This window comes from Armigeres subalbatus, chromosome 3 (assembly GCF_024139115.2).
Source record: "Armigeres subalbatus isolate Guangzhou_Male chromosome 3, GZ_Asu_2, whole genome shotgun sequence".
Taxonomy (NCBI): Eukaryota; Metazoa; Arthropoda; class Insecta; order Diptera; family Culicidae; genus Armigeres; species Armigeres subalbatus.
Genome location: NC_085141.1, coordinates 51,341,310 through 51,350,603, shown reverse-complemented (window position 1 = coordinate 51,350,603; position 9,294 = coordinate 51,341,310).

Here is a 9,294-nt window from a genome sequence, read left to right as displayed (position 1 = left end):
TGATAAATAAATAAATATGTTCAAGTGCGTGAACTGATTTTTGCGGATAGTGGAATTTACTTTTGGGCGGATATAAATAGGGGAACTGCTCCTGGAATTCATCTCATGGCTCCGATATTCATCCGATCAAAAGCAAAGCAATGGAAAGGATTTTGGATTGTTTATTATTTTTGTGATTTTTTTCAGCAGTGAGCACGCATGTTGACAAAAAGACAGTGAGATGGAGATCGGAAAAGTTCCCCTATTTAATTATATTCAATAATCCCGTGCACATTTTTATACCAAGAATTCCGTATAGAATTCATGTAAAAGAGATTTTCTATTTTACAAAAATACATCTATTTCATTCAGAAGCATGAAAAAAAATTCTCCAGGATTCGCTAATTTTTTTTCCTCGCTACCTCTCCTGATAAAGGTAGCCTCACACCTCGGGAAAATGTTCCGCCGGATTTTGGGCCCCGTGCATTTTAAATTTTCAAGAACCTCCCGGAAGAATTGCTCAAGGTACTTCCGGGGGAATTTATGTACGAAACTTGCGGAGCAATTCCTGAAGGAAACTTCGAGTAAGTTCCTGTATTCCAGAAGGATTCCCTGAAGGAATTATTGTAGGAATTTCCAAATTAATTCCTGAAGCAACTTCCAGAGAAAATCCTGGAACAGTATTCAAAGATATTCCTAGAAGCATTTCCAAAGGAATTCATATCAAATGGATCCCTTGGTAAACATATGGGAGAATGCCTGAAAATTCAAGAAAGAATTACTGAAAGAATGTCTGAAGTAATTTCTGGCAGAATTCCCGAAGAAAATTCTGAAACGCACGAAAGAGATTTTGGAAGAATTTCGAAAGAAATTCTGCATAAGAAATAATTCTATTCGGTATTCCTCAAATATATTTTTCTGACAATTCCTAGCGGATTTTGTGAACGGGTTTCAAGGGAAATTCCCAAACTACATAATTCCATCCACCGACCTAATTTAGGACACAAAATGTGATAATTATTTTAACAATTATTTTTAAAACTGAATCTAGACAACAGTACTGGAAAAATTTAATTTAAAACTACAATTACAAATATCACAAAAATCCCAAAAAAAAGATTTTCAATGCGCATTTTATTTTAATAAACAGTTTCGTTTCTCCCTTCTGCTTGATTATTCCGGCCAGTCCCACCCACCCACGTGGTTTTGACAGTTGAAGTACATTTGTATTGGTGAACCCGGTGCGAAATCGTGAAACAACACAGTGCGAACCCGACAGCTTTGGGGTTGGAACTAGTGCGAACCTAGTTCCAACCTGAGCGAATAAAAAAACACTTTGACAGCACTTAGGTTGGAACTGGTTCCAACCTAGGTTGGAACTTTTTAAAAACGAATTCAACATTACTTACTTACTTATGGATCCTGTACACCTCCGGTGGTGCAAAGGGCCGACTTGAAAGATCTCCATCCTGAGCGTTGCCCGGCTATCGCTTTAACCTGTTGCCAGGTTAGATTTCGGTCGACTTCTTTTATTTCTTTATTGAGGCTTCGCCGCCATGAGCCTCTGGGTCTGCCTCTGCTGCGATGTCCCGCTGGGTTGCTTGTTTACAGATTTCGTTTCCGCCCCTACGTAGAGTGTGGCCGACCCAGCCCCACTTCCGATCCCGAATTTCTGTTGCTATCGGCCTCTGGTGACAACGACGATGGAGCTTGTGAGGCCACCAGGCCCGAATTATATACCGCAGGCATCTGTTAATGAACACCTGCAGCCGTTGAGTGTTCTCCACTGATACACACCATGTTTCGCTAGCGTATAGCAGCACAGATTTCACGTTAGAGTTGAATATTCGTATTTTGGTGCGTTCACTTATCTGCCTGTTTTTCCAGATATTTCTTCAACTCGCAAAGGCAGCCCTTGCTTTCATGATCCGTGCGCCTATGTCGATCTTGGTACCGCCGTCTGACGCCATTTGGCTACCAAGATATTGGAAGCTTTCAACATTCTCCACTGGTTGCCCGGCTACTGTGAAACTGGAAGGAGTCACCGTGTTTACATCCAACGATTTGGTTTTGTTGACGTTGATGACTAAACCTGCCGAGGAGGAGCGCTCGGCAAGGTCGTTGAGCTTACTCTGCATATCAGAGCGCCGTTGCGCGAGGAGTGCAACGTCATCAGCCAATTCGAAGTCGTTTAGGTGCTCCATGGTTATAACAGCCTGCGGTTTGGTTCACGGTCAATCGCATCTACCAGAATCTCATCGTTTACGATGAGGAACAGTAACGGTGATAGAATACATCCTTGCCTCACACCAGCTACGACCCGGATAGGGTCGGACAGGACCCCATTGTGCAGCACTATACACGAAAAGGCCTCGTACTGTGCTTCGATGAGACCGATGATTGTCTCAGGAACCCCCTTGCGTCTTATGGCGCCCCACATATTCTCGTGATTGAGACGGTCGAAAGCTTTTTCGTAGTCAATGAATACCAAGTAAAGGGACTCTTGGAATTCGTTGACCTGCTCCAGAATTATGCGGAGCGTGACAATATGGTCCATACAGGATCTTCCGGCACGGAATCCGGCCTGCTGCCGACGGAGAGTCGCATAGATCTTCTCTTGAATCCGGGCTAGGATAATTTTGCACAGAACTTTGAGAACGGTACACAGCAACATAATGCCTCGCCAGTTATCGCATACAGTCAGGTCACCCTTTTTGGGCACCTTCACTAAGATACCTTGCATCCAGTCGACCGGGAAAGTTGCGGTGTCCCAGATATTACGAAATAAACGATGCAGTAGCTGTGCGGATGTCATGGGGTCAGCTTTGAGCATCTCGGCTGATATGCGGTCGACCCCTGGAGCTTTATTCGATTTCATGCTTTGGATGGCTGTTTGAATCTCTAGCAGTGATGGAGCTTCGGTATTGACGCGTGTTATACGTCGGATCCTAGGCAGATCATGCCGAGGTGGTGATGGTCTGGCTGGCACTTGAAAAAGTTTTTCGAAGTGCTCGAACCAGCGTTTCAGCTGGTCAGTTGGGTCGGTCAATAACTGATCATTCGCGTCTTTCACAGGCATCGTTGCATTCATCTTCGCCCCGCTTAAGCGTCGTGAGATATCGTAGAGGAGGCGAATGTCCCCGGTTGCGGCGGCTCTCTCTCCTTCGTCGGCCAGAGAGTCTGCCCACGCTCGCTTGTCCCGTCGACATGAGCGTTTTACTTCCTTCTCAAGAGCCACGTATCGTTGACGGGCTAAGACTTTGGCTCCTCTGGTTTTCGATCGCTCTATCGTGGCTTTGGCTTCTCTTCGCTCCTCTATCTTCCTCCAGGTCTCATCGGTGATCCATTATTTTCTCCGGGTGCTCAGCTCGCCCAGATTATTCTCGCTGGTGGCGATGAAGGCATTCTTGATGGCGGTCCATTGGTCTTCCACGCTGCCACCTTCCGGAATATCTGCAGCACGCGTCTCCAGTTCTTCAACGAAGTACCGTTTCACCGTGGCATCTTCCAGTCGGCGTGTGTTGAATCGTCGTCCAACTCTTTCCTCCTGCCGACGAATCCGCGCAATGCGCAGGCGTATTTCTCCGATGAGGAGGTGATGATCAGACGCGATATCGGCACTACGTTTATTCCGTACATCAAGAAGGCTCCGTTTCCATTTTCGGCTGATGCAGATGTGGTCGATTTGATTTTCTGTAAAGTCGTCACGGGAGACCCACGTGACCTTGTGAACCGGTCGATGAGGGAAGAGCGATCCCCCGATCACCATGTCGTTATTACCACAAAATTCTGCGAACAGCTCTCCGTTTTCGCTCATTTCTCCGAGACCATGGCGTCCCATAATGCGCTCATGGTTCGAGTTGTCGGATCCGATCTTCGCATTGAAGTCGCCCAGACAGATCTTGATATCACCCCACCCTTCGGAATTCTATCTACGACGGCATTGAGTTGACTGTAGAAGTTCTCTTTGTCTTGCAGATCGGCAGCATCGGTTGGCGCATAACATTGGATTATAGTAAGGTTTCGGACCCGTGTTCTAAATCTGGCAACGATTATCCTTTCACTTATAGGTTCCCACTTCATAAGCGCAGAGTGTGCCTGAGCGCTTAGTAGGAAGCAAACTCCACGATGCCGGGGAGCGTGTTCACCTCGTAAACCAGAGTATAGCAGAACTTGTCCCGACGGCGTTCTGTGTTCTCCAAAGTTTGGCCAACGGACTTCACTCAGTCCCAGGATCTCAAGCTTCATGCGGCGTTAAAACGTTCCATGTTACTATTCGTGTCCGTTGTTTCGCGCTAAGAGTCGTCGCCGTAAAATCAGTCCGTATTCTTTCATTATCGGATTCTCGAACAAATTGATGTTTCTGGAACAGTAGGTTGTTGGCCTAAGGTTCCCTATCCACCGGGATGGGGCTGCCATCTTAGGTATAGCTTCCGGGGAATAGCATTTCATACTCAGCCGCTGCAGCATGCATGGATGCCAGAACAGACGCTGTTGGAGCCGCACCTCCTTAGTGAACAGATGCTCGGTCAGTTGGGTCAAATTTGTTTAAAGTCCCACCCAACACCAGGACTAGGCTAGTGCGCTTTGAGCGGCACACGGTCGCTTTGATAGGGCCTGCTTGGGGACACATGCAGCTTTTTATAGAAGTTCAACAGAGCCCACTGTCGAACCCCACCACATCCTAGGCAGACCCCACAGGACGCACCCTCTCACTCTAGCTGATGTCAGCTAGTGCCCAGGCTACACTACCAGTACGCTACACTACTAAGTACGCAACCCTTAGCGTGCGGTCAATTGCCATCGGAAGACCCGTGGAAGCGTGAGTAATTTGTGAGGACCAGAGCTATGTTAGGCGCCCCATCCCGGATGTCAACTCACCATTTCGTAGCCCTGTACATTATTAAACTGATCCAAATTTTTTTTATCAGATCGCTCACTGCAGGTTAACTATCAGAATCCAAAATCTGATAGATTACATGTAAGAGCTGGTGTCCCCCAAGGCAGTATACTGGGGCCCATATTGTATAATATTTTTACTTCTGACTTAGCTGATTTACCACCAGGGTGTCAAAAATCTTTGTTCGCAGATGACACAGGTCTCTCAGCCAAAGGGCGAAGCCTTCGTGTCATTTGTAGTTGGTTGCAAAATTTTTTGGATATTTTCTCCACTTACTTGTGAAAATGGACAATTTCCCCGAATGCTTCCAAAACACAGCTCATAAGTTTCCCACATAAGCCGAGAGCTTCTTATTTGAAACCTTCTAGCAGACATATTGTCACTATGAATGGGGTTCCAATTAATTGGTCTAGCGAAGCTAAATATTTAGGACTTCTGCTAGATCAAAAATTAACTTTTAAAAATCACATTGAAGGCCTTCAAGCCAAATGTAACAAATATATTAAGTGTTTACATCCACTTATAAACAGAAAATCAAAACTTTGTCTTAAGAAAAAAACTTTTGATTTACAAACAAATTTTTAGACCAGCGATGTTGTATGCTGTTCCAATATGGACTAGTTGCTGCAATACCAGAAATAAGGCACTTCAGAGAATTCAAAATAGAGTTTTGAAAATGATTCTGAAGTTGCCTCCGTGGTATAGTACCAATGAACTTCATAGAATTTATAATATTGAGACATTGCAACAAATGTCCAACAAAATAATTTCCAATTTTAGACAAAAATCGTTGCAATCTTCTATTGCCTTGTACCTTAGTATAAATTAGGTTAAGTTTAGTTTAAGTAGAAAACATTGTAATTCCTACATGGTTCAATAAGTAACATAGCAAATAAGGATGATAGTTTTAAGAAAACACGGAACACCTAGTCTCAGAGACGAATGCATGTATTAGACAATTAGCAAATAAATTTAGTTTAAAAAAAAATTATCCGATTGTATATGGTTTCATATTGGAAATCGTTCAACGTATGGACATTAAATGGCTTAAAGTGGCACTAATGTAGCTGTTTCATTGCACTTCACGAAAAACAAAACTGTGCATTTAAAGTGCTATTATAAGACTATGCCTCACATGATTGCTTTGAGAATGATTATTTAAAACAGCCAAGTTTTCGAAATGCTCATATACAGCATAGAGCATATGCAATGCAAGTATAATACTGCTACACGGTATACAGAAAACAAGGTAGGCTCGTTAGAAAAATGACACTTCGAATGTGACGCATATTTTATCGCCACATGTTGGAGTACAAAAATAAGCATGCTGCGACCGTATAGCATCGTCTCGGTCCAGCTTGTGCGAAGATAGCAGTTACGTCACATGTTTACATTCAAACTGAATGTTTACATACGTGATGAGCCTGCCTTGTTTTTTGTATGCCGTGATACTGCTATAGTGCTTACTTTAATGCTTATTGGTTACCTGAATAAACAATTTTCCATCCGATCTCGAGCGCGAACTACTTTGATCTGTTTCGGTAGCCGGGAATGCCGGGAAGGTCGAAAACTTGCAATGTTTTGGCAGCCAGTTATCGTCGGACGGAGGTACCAAGATCGACATAGAAGCACGGATCAAGAAGGAAAGAGTCACTTTTGCGAATTTACGAAACATATCCATAAGCATACCCAATCAAATTAGTCAATGTACCAAATTTTAGATATTCAACTCTAAATTATAATCTGTGTTGTTATACGCCTGTGAGATTTGGTGTGTATCAGCACACACACTTGGTCTTGAATACTGAGCCTCGTCAATACAATGATGCCTTCAAAAACCGATATCAACAGAAATTCGAAACGGCACATGGGGTGGGTCGGCCACACTTTACGAATGAGCGGAGAAGAAATCTGCCAGCAAGTGTTGGGCTAGAATTCGGCAGTACATCGCAGCAGAGGCAGACTCAGAGGCTCGAGGTCACGAGACATCAACAAAGAAATAAAGGAAGTCGATAGAAATCTAGCGTGGAGCGCTGCGCTGCAAGCGAGGTGGGCTGACCAGGTATAGAACGACTTGGCGAGCGGAAGGCGGATTCGAGGATGGAGAGATGCGGCCTCGATCTGTGTATTGTGGCGTCAAATTGTTGATTCAGTGTTATCTGTTTAAAAGTAAGCTAAATAAACAAAATAAATGAAACGATAGGAATCTAACCTGGGCTTACGTCAAGGCTAATGTGAACAGCCGTCCAGAATGGAAACCACTACGTTGACCTACACCCAGTAAAATTCTGGTGTTATAGAAGTCATGTAGGACAAGTAATGGTTTCCAAGACTGTTGTCAAACCAAAAATGTTACTTAGGATGTATCCTTATGGTTACTTAGGAGCTATGAGTGTGTTGTTAGAGTCATCCTTGACAGTAATCTCAATACGCAGTCTGATAAATGCTGTACGAGAAAGGGATCCAGTTTCAAAAAATATGCATCTTGAACATCGCAGACACTCCAAAATATTTTAAAGCCGTCTGCTTACGAAAGTTGAAGGACCGAGAGGACTGCCTTGGGGAACACCAGATGTGTAACAGAGAAACGATGAAACTCAATCTTCTATTCTTATCATTATACCTATTGCGATTTCCCAAATGAGAAAAGAGTCAACGAAAAATGGAATCTAAGAAGTCTAGTCATTCAATTTTGACAGAAAGCGATCTAGTGGTTGATTTAGTGAAAAGCCGATATGTTATTCGGTATCAAGCACTCCCATATTAATTCCAGAAGAACGACCACATATTACGTAACGATTGAAGGGAGACAGAGGGGGTGCGACGATGACGATCCGTGCACAACTTTCACATTCTGCATAGGGTTAGTGATCACAGTGGGGAAAAAGCGGCCCAAAAAGGTACCTATTTATTGCGGCTACATGATGCGGCAGATAAATACCACGACAAATTGAATGGTGCTATTTTCGCTCGCTTATGGGAACTGGACGTTTTGCCCCATTTAACCCTAAAAAACATATTTTTTCTATAACAGCTATACTTAAAAATCGATTGCGGCTAACTACCCTTATGTTTTCTAATGTTTATTCTGTAGAGAATACGTCTGGTATATATTCCGGCTCTGGATCGTGACTGGAAAAGGCTGTTTTGCCCCATTTTCCTCCTAAAATGCATTTTTCTATGACAGCTACTCTTGAAAACCAATTGCGGCTTACTACTCCTATGTTCTCTGATGCTATTTTAGTAGAGATTAAGTATGGTATATATTCCGACCTCAAATTATGGCTGCAAGTGGCTATTTTGCTCCATTTACCTCTAATAAACGTATATTTTCAATTGCAGCTGTACTTAAAAGCTGATTGCGGCCAACTACTCCTATGTTTTCTAATGTAAGTTTTGTAGATAATACGTCTGGTATAAATTGCGGCCCTGGATAGTGACTGGAAGGGGCTGTTTTGCCCCATTTTCCATGCATATTTTCTATGACAACTATGATTTAAAATCGATTCCGACTAACAAATTCTATTTTTTGTTATGATAATTATGTGGAAAATAAGTATGGTATATATTCCCGTCCTAGATAACGACTGGAAGTAACTGTTTTGCCCCATTTTTCTCTAAAAATTGCATTTTTTCAATGACAGCTACTCTTTAAAACCAATTGCGACTTACTACTCATATGTTTTCATATGCTAATTTAGTAGAAAATAAGTATGGTTTGTATTCAGACCCTGAATCATGACTGGCAGAGGCTGTTTTGCCCCACTTTCCTCTTAAAGTGCATATTTTCTATGACAATCGATTGCGACAAACCAATTCTATTTTTTCTTATGATAAAATTGTGTGGAAAATAAGTATGGTTTATATTCCTGCCCTACACTACGACTGGAAGTAACTGCTTTGCCCAATTTTTCCCTAAAAATGAATTTATTCAATGCAGCTACTCTTTAAAACCATTTGCTACTAACTTTTGTTGTTGTTTTCTCATGCTAAATTGGTAGAGAACACATATGTTATACGTTCCGGATCTAGATCGAAACTGAAAGTGGTCGTTTTGCTCCATACAAAATGCATTTTTCTATGACAGCAACAATTTAAAACCGATTGCGACTGTTTATTTCTATGTTTCCTGATGGTAATTGAGTAGAGAATACGTATGGTATATATGGAGCGCCGCGTGTACTTTTGGGCAAATGCGTTTATACTATCTATGAATTAATCGCAGTAATCTATATGACTTATCGGTTGCTTAACATAACGACACACTATTCAAAGGGAAACAGTCACGCAATTCACCAAAAATAAGTAATTATCATTAAAACAGTCTAATATTTTTTGGTCTTTGCACCAATAGTTGCGGTAGTATTCCTATAGTTGCGAGCCCAATAGAAAAACAATGGGATTCGCAACTACAG